The sequence below is a fragment of the Microcaecilia unicolor genome, chromosome 12, assembly GCF_901765095.1.
Source record: "Microcaecilia unicolor chromosome 12, aMicUni1.1, whole genome shotgun sequence".
Taxonomy (NCBI): Eukaryota; Metazoa; Chordata; class Amphibia; order Gymnophiona; family Siphonopidae; genus Microcaecilia; species Microcaecilia unicolor.
The window spans coordinates 34,411,076-34,429,402 of NC_044042.1; positions in this window are offsets into that span (position 1 = coordinate 34,411,076).

Genomic DNA, 18,327 nt, shown 5'->3' on the forward strand with positions numbered 1-18,327 from the left:
TTCAAATTCATTTCCAGTGGCCCTGCCAAAGTTGATCTTGGACTGCAGCAGGGGACAGATTCAGCTAACACTCACCAGATGGTCTCATAATGTGTGCGTGCCGGGGGACAGATGTTGCGGGGTGTGCAGCTGTTTAGTTGAGTCACTGGAAGTAAATCTAATGTCTTATCTAGAAGCAGTTCCGAGCAAGGTCAGGTATCAGTCCACAAAGATGAATATTGAGTTCCATGTGACTTAGAAAGGCCTTATAAAGAAACAGTGGGGAACAGAAGTAAGAGCAGAGAAGAAAGATGGAGGGAAAGATGGGGAAGAAAAGAGATAAAGGGGGAGAAGTCAGACTGTGGGGAAGGAGCAAAAAGGAAAGGAATTAGAGCTTAATTTAGTTTGTCTTTCACAAACAGTTGCATCCAGGTGGCTTACAATTCAAGTTCAAAGGAATAGGAACTGAGTGATAGAAGGCGATGAATGCAAGAAAAGTAGAGAATAGCAAAGAGGGAGAGTGAAAGAACCATGAAAAGAACGGTTATTGAATACATCAGGATCTATTTGCAATGGTGCATGTGTGTATGTAAGGGAGAGGGGAAGGGGATGCAGGTTAAAGGAAATGGCTCTGAGTACTTGATCAGGATGACCCTCTACACACCTCCAAGGACACTAAGGTCCTCCCAAGGGGTATCCCTAACCACATCCTCTCCAAAAGACATTACACGATGTGATACCCTCAAGCGAGCCTTCTGCAGAGTAGTCCCCACACTCTGGAATACACTCCTCGAAAGGCTCCGTTTAACACAATACTATCTCTTCTTCAGGAAGCAGATAAAAGCTTGGCTCTTCAACCAGGCCTTTAATGGAAGAAGTAACTAACTTGCTAGTCTCACTCACATACTCAAGAGTGACACGGGCTGCACATACTGCAGCAGGACATGTTTATCCACTTCTACCTTAGCTGAGATAACATTTTATCATCTCTCTGACCTCATGTGCAACTTTCTTTAAATTAGTCACCTTATTTTCTAACTCCTCTTACTTTCTTATCTATTTACATGTTCCTTCTTTGCTTATACCCTACACTGTCTATTAAAACGTTCTATTACGTACTGTGTTGACATTGAAAGTAGTATACTATGCCATGCTATGTATTGTTATTTGAATATTTTTACTGCTGTAATTGTCTGTTGCTTATGTTTCATTTATTCTTACTGTACACCGCCTTGAGTGAATTCTTTCAAAAAGGCGGTAAATAAATCCTGATAAATAAATAAAGGGGATTTTCCTCCCTGCTGCTGCTTCCGAGTTTTCCCTTATTTACACATTCTGTTAGAGGATCATATGGAAGAAACACCAGTTTGTGTCAGAGGAAGCAAATTCAGCCAAGGCCATAAAGTTCTCTAGAAGGTCCCAGTTCTTATCTTCTGATTAGCAGCTGTTCAACTACATACACATTGCCTTCTGGTCTACTCCTAAGATATGGGTGAGCTGCCTCCTTGCCAGATTTTCTCCTGCCAGAAATGGCCTTGGCATCAAATCTGGGGCTTACAAGGAAGGCAGAGGCAGGCTGTTTCTAATGTTATTCCCCCCAGGAGACAGCTAACATTGTGTTCTCAATTACAGATTTTAAAGATTAAATTTCTCACCTCCCACATGCAGGCTGCTGAATTTAAATCTGTCTCTAATATAGGAAAGATTGCATTCTGCAGCTCCTTCGTATCCCCTCTGCTGAACAATTAGGGCCATTTGAATATTTCAAAGCGCTCTTCATATTTTGTTGAAGTCAGCTAAAGAATTTCTCACCAGCACGCCTCGAGAAAGCTGAGCCCCTGAGCTGTCAGTGATGATTTTAAAAGTGTTCTTCTACATTAATAAAAAAAAAATCTAATTTGAATGAAATCTTCACACAGGAACATAGTATGCAATACAAGTTGTTCATCAAGGCTCAGCATTTTCACATGAGAAATGTCAACATTTTTCATCCATTTTGCCTTAATATCCTCTTACCAGGCTGCCGTCTTTAGTAAATTTAAAAGGATGGTGTCACAAGAACATCGTCTCAGAGCTTGTCAGGTCCAGAATGTTATGGCATGAATACTATCAGGCTTATTTTTGAAAGTGATTGCTGGCGATCTTCCGACATAAATCGGGAGATGGCCGGCAATCTCTCAAAAGCGGCGAAATCGGTATAATCGAAAGCGGCTTTTTTGACACCATCGCCGCTTTCCCGTCGCTGCGCTGGTGAAAGTTCAAGGGGGCATGTTGGTGGCGCAGTGAAGGCGGGACATGGGCGGGCATGGGCATGGCTACCAGATGGCCGCTTTCGCGGATAATGGAAAAAAAAAGCGGCGTTAAGCAGTATTTCGCCGTGTTTACTTGGTCCTTTTATTTTCACGACCAAGCCTCAAAAAGGTGCCCCAACTGACCAGATGACCACCAGAGGGAATGGGGGATGACCTTCCCATACTCCCCCAGTGGTCACCAACCTCCTCCCACACTAAAAAAATAAAAACCTTATTTGCCAGCCTGTATGCCAGCCTCAAATGTCATACCCAGCTCCCTGACAGCAGTATGCAGGTCCCTGGAACAGTTTTTAATGGGCGCAGTGCACTTCAGGCAGGCAGACCCAGGTTCATCCCCCCCCTACCTGTTACACTTGTGGTGCTAAGTGTTGAGCCCTCCAAACCTGTAAGCCCTCCAAACCCACCCAAAACCCACTGTACCCACATCTAGGTGCCCCCCTTCACCCATAAGGGCTATGGTAATGGTGTAGAGTTGTAGGGAGTGGGTTTGGGGGGGATTTGGGGGGCTCAGCACCCAAGATAAGGGAGCTATGCACCTGGGAGCTATTTGTGTATTTTTGTAAGATTTTTAGAAGTGCCCCCTAGGGTGCCCGGTTGGTGCCCTGACATGTCAGGGGGACTAGTGCACTACAAATGCTGGCTCCTCCCATGACCAAATGCCTTGGATTTCACCGCGTTTGAGATGGCCGGCATTTTTTTCCATTATCGCTGAAAAACAAAACCGGCGATCTGAAACCCGGCGAACTCTGGCATTTGGCAGGGCTAAACCGTATTATCGAAAAAAAAAGATGGCCGGCCATCTTTTTTGATAATACGGGTCCGGCCAGCTGTTGCGCCGCCGCCAAAATACATCGCCGGTGGCTTTCGATTATGCCCCTCTATACCACCTTTTGTACTGTGACGGTAAAACACTATGGTGTGTCAAATGCATTGGCCTTTGAATCAACCTAGTATGGGGAACCCAGGGCTCCACTAGAGTATGTTAATACAAGGAACTTTCGAGAGCTAAAAAGGTTCAAGAGTGGGAATTAAGGAAGATAAAAAGTCAGTAGCGTAAGAAAGGGATCAATGATCCCTGAGACATTATAGGAGGCCTGTGTTGTTCTTTCTTTCTCAAAAGGGTGAAATCTTTCCTTCCAGACTGGAGAAAGGGAGTCTTTCCATCTATTTGGAGAAGAGAGTCCAACAGAACTTATTAGTAGAGCTGTGTCACAAGGTGTCAGTCCCCGGTTTACATTGAAAAGCGCCAGGTCTGAGGACAGTGTCTTCTTGTACAGAAGGGTTAGTTTGCAATTGAGAAGAGAGAAGGGTTTTCTCATTTTTCCTCATGATGAAGGAGAAAAATCCTCAGCAGATGCATTGGGAGGTTCAAGTCTTATTATAGTGAGTCCTCCAGAGCAGTGGCGTACCAAGGGGGGGGGGGGGGGGGGGGGGGGGGGGGGGCGGTCCGCCCTGGGTGCACGTCTCCAGGGGGGTGCTGCGCGCCGGTCAGCGTCGTTTGTTTCCATGCTCCCTCTGCCCCGGAACAGGAAGTAACCTGTTCCGGGGCAGAGGGAGCATGGAAACGAACGATGCTGACCGGCGCGCAGCACCCCCCAGCGGCGTGCACCCGGGGGAGAGGGGGTTCTTTCGCCGGGGTGGGGGTCGCGCTGCATGGGGGGGGCACTGCACCCGGGGGGGCGGGGCGCATCGGCGATCCGCCCCAGGTGTCAGCGCCCCTAGGAACGCCACTGCTCCAGAGGCTTGAGTATGTTTTTTGCCAGAGAAGATTACAGATTTTTCAGTTCCTTGTATTTTTCCTGTTCTGGCTGTTTGATTATTTTGCCAGGTAAATCTTTTTGGTTTGGTATAAAACCTGGACTGTGGATTATTCTTTGGAATGGAGTGAGAACAGCGAGTGAATGCCTTAGGCCAGGGGTCCCAAAACCTGGTCCTTGGGGGCCACTGCCTCCATTGTTTGCAAATAGATTTTATTCACATGCCAGCGGTTTCCAAACCTGGTCCTGGAGGCGCCTCAGCCAGTCAGGTTTTCAGGATATCCACATGCAGTGGAGGCAGTGCACGCAAATCTCTCTCGTGAATATTCATTGTGGATATCCTGAAAACCTGACAGGCTGGGGTGCCTCCAGGACCAGGTTTGGGAATCACTGCCATATTCATTGTAGAAACCCTGAAAACCTGAAAGGATTATGGCCCTCAAGAACCAACTTTGGGGATCCCTGCCTTAGACTAAGGTCTCTCAGCTTTTGCTGGTCCCATACCAGGAACCTGTTCCCATACACTGCAGGAATGATTATTGGCTGTAGCCTTTGAAGGGGAACCTCTTAACCACTACCCTAGGGCAAATTCCCTTCTAAAACCCTAGGAATACTATTTAAACCACCTTTCCAGCACAATAGGAAACATGATCCATGGTCTTATTTCTAGATTTATCATACTGCAGTGTATCAGTATGAGCTTGGAGCATTTGTCCTACGTTAATCTGGTTTAGGGTGATCAATATTAAAACAATAAAGTAGACTAGCACAGTAGATGTCTATTGCTATTATAGAATATCACAAAATAGCATAAAGCTGCGAACAAGCACTTTGATATATGGTATTGGTTCTCAAACTGGAGGTCCTCTAGGATGAATTGATACAGATGGCAAGGGAAAGAAAAAGGAGCACGGGCTGTTTGGTTTGTCATAGTTGTTCTGAAATTAAAAAAACAAACAAACAAACAACTTTTTTAGAACAGAGAGGGGATTGTTCTAAAAGAATTCGGGTTGATATTCAAAAACATTTATGCAACCTGCAATTAGCAAAAACATTTCTGTTGCACAGAAAGCTATAGAAATATTTCTCATTGTATTGGGAGCTTCAAGCTTGATTAAAAATAACTTCCAAGCACATCTTGATAGGTTGTCTGTATATGTTACACATTATGAACTCCAGAAAGAAGCTCTCTTTAGCATGATGCAAGTACATTTGAGAGACTGAGAATATGCTCCTCATCCACTGTCTTAGGAATGAGGTTCAGTACTGTCGTATTATGTGCAAAACTAACCCATTTGGAGACATTACCCTTAAGTTAGAAACATAGAAAATGACAGCAAATAAAGGCCATATGGCCTATCTAGTCTGCCCATCCATACCATCTGCTATCTCTTCTTCCCCTTAAGAGATCCTACATGCTTGCTTCACACATTCTTGAATTCAGACACAGACCTTGTCTATACCACTTCCACCAGGAGGTCATTTCATGCATCCACCACCCTTTCCAGGGTCTATCTCAACTTCATCTTATGCCCTCTCATTCCAGAGTATCATTTCAGTTGAAAGAGACGAGCCTCCTATACATTTATGATGCAGACATATGTAAATGTATCTATCATATATTCTCTCTCTTGTCTTTCTTCCATATTATATATATTAAGGTCTATAAGTCTGTCTCCATATGATTTATGACGGAAACCACTGACCATTTTAGTAGCCGCATTCTGGACCAACTCCATCCTGTTTATATCCTTTTGAAGGTGCGGTCTCCAGAATTGAACACAGTACTCTAAATGAGGTCTCACTAGAGGCTTATACAGAGGCACTATCACCTTTTTCCTACTGGCCATTTCTCTCCTTATCTACATAAGCATCCTTCTGGCTTTGGCTATCACCTTTTCTATCTGTTTGGCCACCTTAAGATCATCAGATACAATCATCTCCAAATTCTGCTTTTATTTCATACGAAGAAGAATTTCATCTCCCTATATGGAACTGTTCCCTTAAGTTTCTTTAGCCCAAGTGCATGACCCTACCTTTTAATTTTTGGACCATTCTTCAAGCTTTGCTGGATCCATACTCATGCTATCCACACCATTAGGGGTGTCTACCCTATTACAGATTTTGGTATCATCTGCAAAAGAAGTAAACCTTCCCTGAAACCCATAAGTACATAAGTGTTGCCATACTGGGACAGACTGAAGGTCCATCAAGTCCAGTATCCTGTTTCAAACAGTGGCCAATCCAGGTCACAAGTACCTGGCAAGATCTCAAAACAGTACAATACATTTTATGCTGCTTATCCCAGGAATAAGCAGTAGAGTTTCCCAAGTCATTTTAATAATGGCTTATGGACTTTTCTTTTAGGAAGCTTCTGCAATATCATTCACAAATATGTTAAAAAGAGCCAGGCCGACCCTTGTGACATGCCACTGGCAACATCTTTTTCCTCAGAGTGAACTCCATTTACCACTATCCTCTGTTTCCTTCCACTTAACCAGTTTCTAACCCAGCCAGTCACCTTAGGGCCCACCCAAGAACTTTTAGTTTATCAGTCACCTATGCAGAACCGTGTCAAAGGAGGTGTTGCAGTGGGTATGCATACATCAAATTTCAAATTTCAAAGTGCAACTGCACATATTGGGGGAAATTCTATAAATAGTACTGAAAAATGGGGGCTGGAGAAGATTGGAGCTCAGTGCTATTCTGTAAAGAGTGTGTGCCCGTTGTAGAATAGCACCTAGCTCCGATTCCTGCATCCATCTCTGGGCACCAGACTTATGCCTGATGAAGCCTGATGTAAATCCTGGCACTCAAGTTGGGGACAGAGACCCATTGTTCTGTAACACTGCATGCAACTTTTTGGAATGCCCCTGACCCACCCATGTCCCTCCCATGGCCACACCCCTTTTGGGTTGTGCACTATGGGATTTAGGTGCCCAGCATTATAGAATAGCGTGCAGTTAGATGCACATGTAAATCCTAATTGGTGCCAATTAAGTAGCATGGGCATCTCAGAAGTGTGCCCAAATCTGGGTGCCATATATAGAATCTTTGAAAACTGGTGCAAAGTTCACATGTAATTGGAATGAAATTTGAGGTGGGCTGGAGGCAGGGCTATGAGTAGTGGAGTGCCTCAGGGATCGGTGCTGGGGCTGATTCTGTTCAATATATTTGCGAGTGACATTGCCGAAGGGTTAGAAGGTAAAGTTTGCCTGTTTGCGGACGATACTAAGATTTGCAACAGAGTGGACACCAGGGAGGGAGTGGAAAACATGAAAAAGGACCTGCAGAAGCTAGAAGAATGGTCAAAGGTTTGGCAATTAAAATTCAATGCGAAGAAATGCAAAGTGATGCACTTAGGGAGTAGAAATCCACGGGAGACGTATGTGTTAGGCGGGGAGAGTCTGATAGGTACAAACAGGGAGAGGGATCTTGGGGTGATAGTATCCGAGGATCTGAAGGCGACGAAACAGTGTGACAAGGCGGTGGCTGTAGCGAGAAGGCTGCTAGGCTGTATAGAGAGAGGTGTGACCAGCAGAAGAAAGGAGGTGTTGATGCCCCTGTATAAGTCGTTGGTGAGGCCCCACCTGGAGTATTGTGTTCAGTTTTGGAGGCCGTACCTTGCTAAGGATGTAAAAAGAATTGAAGCGGTGCAAAGAAAAGCTACGAGAATGGTATGGGATTTGCGTTACAAGACGTATGAGGAGACACTTGCTGACCTGAACATGTATACCCTGGAGGAAAGGAGAAACAGGGGTGATATGATACAGACGTTCAAATATTTGAAAGGTATTAATCCGCAAACGAACCTTTTCCGTAGATGGGAAGGCGGTAGAACGAGAGGACATGATATGAGATTGAAGGGGGGCAGACTCAAGAAAAATGTCAGGAAGTATTTTTTCACGGAGAAGAGTGGTGGATGCTTGGAATGCCCTCCCGCAGGAGGTGGTGGAGATGAAAAAGGTAGCGGAATTCAAGCATGCGTGGGATAAACATAAAGGAATCCTGTTCAGAAGGAATTGATCCTCAGAAGCTTAGCCGAGATTGGGAGGCGGGGCTGGTGTTTGGGAGGCGGGGATAGTGCTGGGCAAGACTTCTACGGTCTGTGCCCTGAAAATGGCAGATACAAATCAAGGTAAGGTATACACAAAAGGTAGCACATGTGAGTTTATCTTGTTGGGCAGACTGGATGGACTGTGCAGGTCTTTTTCTGCCGTCATCTACTATGTTACTATATATGTTACTATGTATACACAAGAAGTAGCACATATGAGTTTATCTTGTTGGGCAGACTGGATGGACCGTGCAGGTCTTTTTCTGCCGTCATCTACTATGTTACTATGTTACTATGTAAACCCTTGTTGCACTTCACAAATGTAACTTGTGTTCAAGTCAACACAGAAATATCAGGAAAAAACTTAAAAGGTCAGGTTATCCATTGAAAGTTATTCCAGAATTTTCGGCATTCACAACGCAAAGCTCCACTGAAAATCCACCTAACTTAGAAAATGATAATGTATCTGTTTAAAATTGTGCATTGGTCAATATATAGCCTCAATATGAAGATGAAAAAGGGGACAGCATGACCTGAAGGTTTGATAATCACTGCTATAAGGGAGAGGCTGAGTTGTTCTGGCCTCATCCCCATTTAATCTTGGGGATGAGGCCAGAAAAATTACAGTTTCTTTAGAACAGCAGCAGAAATTACAAGGCCAGAGATGTAATGAGGGTGACACTAGAACTGTCTAGAAACCCTGTAACAATGCGCTAAATCCATAACGTAAGAGGGTTAAATGAAAAGTAATGCCTCCACCTCCATAACTTTTGTTTACATGAAGATATTATAATAAAAAACAAAAATTAATGCTTCAAACTTGATCTTTTATTACATGTAATTACTTTTTTATATAGTCACCACCATTCGCCACACGTTTCTGCTAACAGACAAATTTTTGAAAGCCACCGTGAAAAAACTGCATATCTTGTCTCTACAACCAGTTGCTCACATCATTTCCACCTCTTCATTCAAGTTGAACATAGCTAAGTCCAGGCTCTATGGTGGTGTTTTGTGGTCAGTTTCTCCAAATGGATTATTTTTGCACATACCATTACAGTAATGAACCTCCCTTCTAAGCCAGGGTATGAGAAGTATGATCTCAGTCTCTCAAAAATTTTTTTTTGTTACATTTGTACTCCGCGCTTTCCCACTCAGGGCAGGCTCAATGCGGCTTACATGGGGCAATGGAGGGTTAAGTGACTTGCCCAGAGTCACAAGGAGCTGCCTGGGCCTGAAGTGAGAATTGAACTCAGTTCCTCAGCTCCCCAGGACCAAAGTCCACCACCCTAACCACTAGGCCACTCCTCCTGCAGAGTTGGCACAGATAGTGGATGGTTATTGCTGCTGCCGCCCGTGAAGGAGCTAAGGTATGGCGAGGGGGAGGGGGAGCAAATGCCAGATTTGGGAGTGGAGGAAAGGGAGTAAGGTACAGGATAATTTAGGAAGGCCCACGCAACTTAACTGTGGGCCCACCCAAAATAACAGGTCTGGCTACGCTACTGCAATAGACAATAATGTGCCCCCTGATATAAGGATACCCATTGTAACACCTTGTCTAAGCATGGCCAAAATCATGCATGCTGGGGTACAATGCAACTACTTTAAGTTGTAATAATAAAGAAAAAAATGTAAAAACTTTTTCCATTAAGTTTTACATCAGCTCAGAGATATGCACAAATTTATAAAAGTGCTTGCTTTGGTTAGGGCTTGACACACGAGATTAAGGGATAATTCATGGTTGATTTCTGCCTGCTGTCACTTGTATGCATGAGTTTGCAACATGGGTTAGTAGACCTGGAAGCTGCTGCTTTCATACTGCTCTTCTTGTGCCTGTGTAAATTTGTAAACTGACTATTCCCACTGGCAAATACATGTGCACTATTGTACATCTTTGTACCTATTTTATAAAAGTGTCTCTGACAGAGCCTTTGTAAAATAAAAGGGTAGTTGAGCACAAAGTGAATTAGCAGGCTGCTGACCAGTTCAATTGCTTGGTTGGGGCAATTGAACTGGCTAAGTGCCACTGAATATCGCAGTTAACGCCGAACTCAAAGCTGGCTATGTTGGAGGCACTTCAGGGTCGGAGTCAGCACTTGGCCACTTAAGTGCTGATATTCAGCCCTTAAGCAGCCAGGTTTACTGCATAAAAGTCAGTCTTTTGTTTTTATGCAGTAACCCATGGCCTCTTAAATGATGATTATCGACTTAAGTGGCTATTGGGCTCATTTTTGAAAGAGAAGGACGTCCATCTTTCGACATAAATCGAAAGATGGACGTACTTCTCCCAGGAACATCCAAATCAGTATAATCGAAACCCGATTTAGGACGTCCCCAACTGCACTCTGTCGCAAGGACGGCCAAAATTTAAGGGGGCGTATCGGAGGCGTGACTTGGGCATGCCTAACACTAGGATATCCTTGAACTATAATAAAAAAAAACAAGGATGTCCCTGACGAACACTTGGACGTTTTCACACGGACCTGTTTTTCTTATGACTAAGGCACAAAAAGGTGCCCAAAATGACCAGATGACCACAGGAGAGAATCGGGGATGACCTCCCGTTATTCCACCAGTGGTCACTAACCCCCTCACACCCTCAAAAAACATCTTTCAAAATATGTCGTGCCAGCCTCTATGCCAGCCTCAGATGTCATACTCAGGTCCGTGACAGCAGTATGCAGGTCCCTGGAGCAGTTTTAGTGGGTACTGCAGTGCACTTCAGACAGGCGGACCCAGGCACATACTCCCCCTACCTGTTACATTTGTGGAGGGAACAGCGAGCTCTCCAAAACCCACCACAAACCCACTGTACCCATATGTAGGTGTCCCCTTCACCCGTAAGGGCTATGGTAGTGGTGTACAGTTGTGGGTAGTGCGTTTTGGGGGTTCAGCACACAAGGTAAGGGAGCTATGTACCTGGGAGCAATTTATGAAGTCCACTGCAGTGCCCCCTAGGGTGCCCAGTTGGTGTCCTGACATGTCAGGGGGACCAGTGCACTACAAATGCTGGCTCCTCCCATGACCAAATGGCTTGCATTTGGTCATTTCTGACATGGACGTCTTTAGTTTCGAAAATCAGAAACGACCATGTCTAGGGACTGCAAAATTTAAGGGGGAAAGGGAACTTGATATACCGCCTTTCTGAGGTTTTTGCAACTACATTCAAAGCAGTTTACATATATTCAGGTACTTATTTTGTACCAGGGGCAATGGAGGGTTAAGTGACTTGCCCAGAGTCATAAGGAGCTGCAGTGGGAATTGAACTCAGTTCCCCAGGATCAATGTCCACTGCACTAACCACTAGGCTACTCCTCCAATTTAAGGATTTGGACTTCCCTGACAGTATTTTCGAAACGAAAGATGGATGTCCATCTTGTTTCGAAAATACGGGTTTCACCGCCCCTAGATTTTGCCGTTTTGCAAGGACGTCCAAATCGCAATTTGGATGTCCGTTTTGAAAATGCCCCTCCACGTGTTAGCTGACTTCGAAATGACTGTATACTCAAAACTGAAGCCCACATAGGTCCTGGCTTTGAATATCTAGGAATAACACCATCAGCAGTAAGCACAAAGCTCACCACCTGATGGCTGAATATTGGACCCATCCTAGCCTGGATATCTCAATTCTGATCTTCACAACCAATCTAAAATAAAGGCCATAGTATACTGGAAGAAAGCAGTACAGACTTTATTTTCCTCTCCACATGTATCATAAAGGGATTTGAATTTAGTTTCCAGATTTATTACTCACCTTTTGTAAACCCAAAGCGAGTTTCATTCAGGTGAATGAGTTATTTCTCTGCCTAAGAGGGTTTACAACCTAAATTGTACCTGAGGCAATGGAGGATGAAGTTACTTTGCGAAGGAAAGAAAGAGCATCAGTGGGAGAAGTGAGATTTAAATGCTGACTTCCCTGCTTATCTAATATCTAAATCACGCCTCTATTAAAAAAAAAATCTCCAGAGATGGAAATCAGTCACATGCTCTAAGATTTATCGTACACACACTAAACATTTAAACATCCTAAAACTGTAATTCTAGCAACATTAGAGCTTCTGAATAGTATCAGCTCCTTTAGCAAACGAGGTCAGGATGTTGGGAGCTGACAAAAGACCAATTCTTTGAAGGAGTAAACAAACATGTGGACAAAGGGGAGCTGGTTGATATTGTGTATCTGGATTTTCAAAAAGTTTGACAAGGTACCTCATGAAAGGCTACAGAGGAAATTGGAAGGTCATGGGATAGGAGGAAAAGTCCTATTGTGGATTAAAAACTGGTTGAAGGATAGGAAACAGAGAGTGGGGTTAAATGGGCAGTATTCACAATGGAGAAGGGTAGTTAGTGGGGTTCCTCAGGGGTCTGTGCTATGACCGCTGCTTTTTAATATATTTATAAATGATTTAGAGATGGGAGTAATTAGCGAGGTAATTACATTTGCAGATGACACCACCTGATGACACAAAGTTATTCAAAATTGTTAACTCGTGACAGGATTGTGAAAAATTACAGAAGGACCTTACGAGACTGGGAGACTGGGCGGCTAAATGGCAGATGACGCTTAATGTGAGCAAGTGCAAGGTGATGCATGTGGGAAAAAAGAACCCGAATTATAGCTACGTCATGCAAGGTTCCACGTTAGGAGTTACGGACCAAGAAAGGGATCTGGGTGTCATCGTTGATAATACACTGAAACCTTCTGCTCAGCGTGCTGCTGCGGCTCGGAAAGTGAATAGAATGTTGGGTATTATTAGGAAAGGTATGGAAAACAGGTGTGAGGATGTTATAATGCCGTTAAATCGCTCCATGGTGCGACCGCACCTTGAGTATTGTGTTCAATTCTGGTTGCCACATCTCAAGAAAGATATAGTGGAATTGGAAAAGGTGCAGCGAAGGGCGATTAAAATGATATCGGGGATGGGACGACTTCCCTATGAAGAAAGACTAAGGCGGCTAGGGCTTTTCAGCTTGGAGAAGAGACGGCTGAGGGGAGACATGATAGAGGTTTATAAAATAATGAGTGGAGTGGAGCAGGTGGATGTGAAGCGTCTGTTCACGCTTTCCAAAAATACTAGTACTAGGGGGCATGCGATGAAACTACAGTGTAGTAAATTTAAAACAAATCGGAGAAAAGTTTTCTTCACCCAACACGTAATTAAACTCTGGAATTCGTTGCTGGAGAACGTGGTGAAGGCGGTTAGTTTGGCAGAATTTAAAAAGGGGTTAGACGGTTTCCTAAATGACAAGTCCATAAACCGCTACTAAATGGACTTGGGAAAAATCCACAATTCCGGGAATAACATGTATAGAATGTTTGTACGTTTGGGAAACTTGCCAGGTGCCCTTGGCCTGGATTGGCCGCTGTCGTGGACAGGATGCTGGGCTCGATGGACCCTTGGTCTTTTCCCAGTGTGGCATTACTTATGCATATATATACTGTATATAGGGGTCCCAGGAGGAGTAGATTTAGTGGTTGGAACACTGGGCTTCACATCCACCACTGCCTGGTTCAAATCCCACCACAGTTCCTTGTGATCTTGGCCAAAGTCATTTAACCCAAGGAACTATCACCTCAGGCAATCTGCAGAAACCAAAGCAACAACAAAAAGAAGCAGATCACAATGAGAAATGTTCCCTTTAAATCTTTATTCTTGTGAGGTCTGAAAGTAAAGCACACAAGCCGGACGCTAGCCGTGTTTCACCCATGCATAGGCTGCATCAGTGGCTAGGCAATACTAATAACAAATGAAACCGCAAATTATTAGTAAAGACATGAATGTGATGTAATTTGCGGTTTTAATTGTTATTAGTATTAATTAGTATTAACTAGCTCTTGCGCGGGCAAAACATGGCCAGTGTCGGACTTGTTTGGTATACTTTCAGAACCTCACAAGAATAAAGATTTAAAGGGAACATTGCTCATTGTGATCGGCTTCTTTTCATCACCACAAGTCATTTAACCCTCCATTACCTCAGGCACATAATTAGATTGCAAGCTCACTAAGAACAAGGAAATACCAGGGTACATGAGTGTAACTCACCTTCATCTGCTACTGGAAAAGGTGTGAGCTAAATCCAAAATGCAGTGAGAACATACTATCACAGAGTGTGCAATGGATGTGCAGAACCGTGGGAGTAAGGATGACTGATGTTCATTCCTACAGTATAATGATATCAGTAAAGCCGATGGATGCATTTACAGTCCTAATATCAAGGAATTTCCATCTATTATTCTTTGTTCACAGGAGATAGACATCAGTTGCATTTCAATTAAGCTGAAGCTTCACATCAGAAGTATTGCTACAGGCTAAGCATAACCCAATAACTGCAGTAGATTACTACATAGCACAGATGAAATATATGTGGGACCACCTTGGAGTGTACCAGCTGGTGTTGCCCCCTCACTTTTTAAATGTCTTTGAATACAGAATTATGCTACTCAGTTTTTTTTTTATCCCTCCATAGTGGAAGGTGACCACAGTTTCTGGCCCAGATGACATTTGGCATTTAACCTCCTTCAGTATTAATGTGCTTTGGAACCTTTCTATTCAATGCACCAGACCTTGCGGGATTTCCTTCATATGACATAACCTGTCTTTTTGTGTCCACAACCATTCCTGGTGACCTATCTGATTCCATATCTGTTATAGGACTATTAGGACGATGGAGCGCTCAAGAAAGGTTGCCCATCTTACACCCAGTCTGCTTGTTCACCCCATATGGGGCTTATTTACTAAAGTGTGATAAAATACTGTTATTGTAGCCAGGTCAGACAATGCCATTTTTCAAAATAGTGGTTCTGGGCCCGGAATGAGTGAGGATTGCTCCTGTCCCAACTCTTTTCAGATGGGTCAGGATAGGGGAGGAAGGGGGACAGGGGCAATGCAATTATGGGGGGAATAGAGTGAGCCTTCATGTCCTATCACAGTTTGCCCTGAGGTTGGGCTGGGGACAGGGTATGCTTTTTAGGTTGCTAGCCTACCAGGGGTTCATAAGTACATAAGTGTTGCCATACTGGGACAGACCAAAGGTCCATCAAGCTCAGCATCCTGTTTCCAACAGTGGCCAATTCAGGTCACAAAAACCTGGCAAAATCCCCGAAAAACTACAAGACATTTTATGCTGCTTATCCCAGAAATATTTTCCCCAAGTCCAATTTAATAATGGTCTATGGACTTTTCCTTTAGGAAGCCGTCCAAACCATTTTAAAACTCTGCTAAGCTAACTGCATTTATCACATTTTCTGGCAACAAATTCCAGAGTTGAATTACACGTTGAGTGAAGAAAACGTTTCTCTGAATCATTTTAAAATTTACTACTTTGTAGCTTCATCGCATGCTCCCTAGTCCTAGTATTTTTGGAAAGCGTGATCATTTCACTCATTATTTTATAGACCTCTATCATATCTCCCCTCAGCCGCCTTTTCTCCAAGCTGAAGAGCCCCAGCTGCTTTAGCATTTCCTCATAGGGAAGTTGTCCCATCCCCTTTATCATTTACGTCGCCCTTCTCTGCACCTTTTCTAATTCTACTATATCTTTTTTGAGATGCGGCGACCAGAATTGAACACAATATTCGAGGTGCGGTCGCACCATGGAGCGATACAAAGGCATTATAATGTCTTCATTTTTGTTTTCCATTCCTTTCCTAATAATACCTAACATTCTATTTGCTTTCTTAGTCGCCACAGCACACTGAGCAGAAGGTTTCAATGTATCATCAACGATGACACCTAGATCCCTTTCTTGGTTGGTGACTCCTAACGTGGAACCTTGCATGACGTAACTATAACTCAGGTTCCTCTTTCCCACATGCATCACTTTGCACTTGCTCACATTAAACGTCATCTGCCATTTAGACGCCCAGTCTCCCAGTCTCGTGAGGTCCTCTTGTAATTTTTCACAATCCTCCCGCGATTTAACTACTTTGAATAACTTTGTGTCATCAGGTGGTTTGAGGCCCACCTGTAAGGGAGACCCTTCATTTCTGGTGGGGAGCCACTCGCCCATCAAGGCTTGTAGCATTTGTGTCATGATAGGGTGCTGGGAGGCTGGGAGGAAGGGGCTGTTTTCTTTTCATGATGCTGGCCTTTTTGTTGCTCTCCTACACAATGGCTTCCAAGTTATGGGGGGGGGGGGGGGGGGGTCGATGCTCCCGGGAAGATAACTACACATCTGGAGATGTAGTATACAATTAACTTTCAAGGTCCAACATGTGGCTAGAGCATGAATTCAAACTGCCAACGCATGGTTACAGAATGAATTCAAGCCATTAATTTAATTTATTTATTTGGTTTTTGCTCACACCTTTTTCAGTAGTAGCTCAAGGTGAGTTACATTCAGGTACACTGGATATTTCTCTGTCCCAGGAGGGCTCACAATCTAAGTTTGTACCTGAGGCAATGGAGGGTTAAGTGACTTGCCCAAGATCACAAGGAGCAGCAGTGGGATTTGAACCGGCCACCTCTGGATGTCAAGACTGGTGCTCTAACCACTAGGCTACTCCTTCACAGAACCCATATTAACACTTTTATATATTAATGAGCTATTTTGCATACATTTACATTCAACATAGCTTATTTGTTTGCCACATACTGTACCTGATTTTTTCCTTTGAATTCAAAGTCACACTGGCATTAAATACCTGATAATGTACATTAACATGGTTTAGCAAACAACACAACACAATACAGGACAACACAACACAACATTTCATACAGAAAAAGAAAAGGGGAGGGTGGTACAACAGGACATGCACAGAATGGAAGAGGAATCACCATGGGGTGTGTGTATGTAAAATAACTCATTCTCTATGGTAGATATAAAATCTGACTTGTTGGTCACCGCCAGGCACATCTATTGGGATTTGCTACTAAAACGATTTTGCAGTAGAGATGGTTATCAATAGAAATCAAACAAAATAAAACATGGAAAAGAAAATAAGATGATACCTTTTTTATTGGACATAACTTAATACATTTCTTGATTAGCTTTCGAAGGTTGCCCTTCTTCGTCAGATCGGAAATGAGCAAATGTGCTAGCTGACAGTGTTTATAAGTGAAAACATTCAAACATTACTATGACAGTCTGACAGGGTGGGAGGAGGGGGGTGGGTAGGAAGTATGAATGTTTTCACTTATATACACTGTCAGCTAGCACATTTGCTTATTTCCGATCTGAGGAAGAAGGGCAACCTTCGAAAGCTAATCAAGAAATGTATTAAGTTATGTCCAATAAAAAAGGTATCATCTTATTTTCTTTTCCATGTTTTATTTTGTTTGATTTCTATTGATAACCTTAAGAGTGGACTAACACGGCTACCACACTCCTCTGCAGTAGAGATGCAAACAGGACTCTTTGAAAGCAGCTTTTATTTTAACAAGTGGGATATCAATATAAAGAAATCGATCTTCCCTTTAGGGGTCATTTACTAATAGCACAGGCTAATGGCATTAGTGCCTGTTTTATTCCTGGGACCCTACGTGCTAATGTTATTAGTGTGTGTTAACAGTTACTAAATGACCCCTTTGGTGAATTTACAGTGCAGGATAGTAGGGAAGCAGCTTTCAAATCATGATGTACCTATGCAGTTTTGGTTTATAGTGTCTCTCTAATTTTCAGTGCTCCTTCTATATTTCAGCCTGCCATTTTGTGCTTGAGGCCCTGCTGTTCGGGTGCTCTGTGCCATTAGTTACTCTGTACTTTAACAGAGCAGATCCAGAACATAAGGAAGAGTCGGAAGGAGTTCCTGACGTGCCCTGTAATCTGGAGAGTAGAAACTGGTCAACAGAGAGGACTAGATCGGGGATAAATGCAAAAAACATGTGTAAAGTACACCAGACAATATGCTGTTACTAAAGGAAATGTGGGAAGGCAGCTGAATGATTCAAAAGAAAACAAAACACAAACACAATTAAAAAAAAAACCCCAACCTCTAAAGGAATCTGTTAACAAGTATTTATCATTTTATCCTAAACATGGAGAGTTTTTCTTCCTCTTTAGTCTTCTAAGCCTCTAGCTTCAATGTAGTGCAGACATGTGTTTTGGGCACATGCAGAATCATTTTTCAGCGCACCTGCAAAAAAATGCCTTTAAAAATCTTTTGCTGAAAATGGACGTGAGGCAAAATGAAAATTGGCGCAGGTCCATTTTGGGTCTGAGACCTTACCGCTAGCTATTGACCTAGCTGTAAAGTCTCACACGGTAACCAGGCGGTAATGATCTA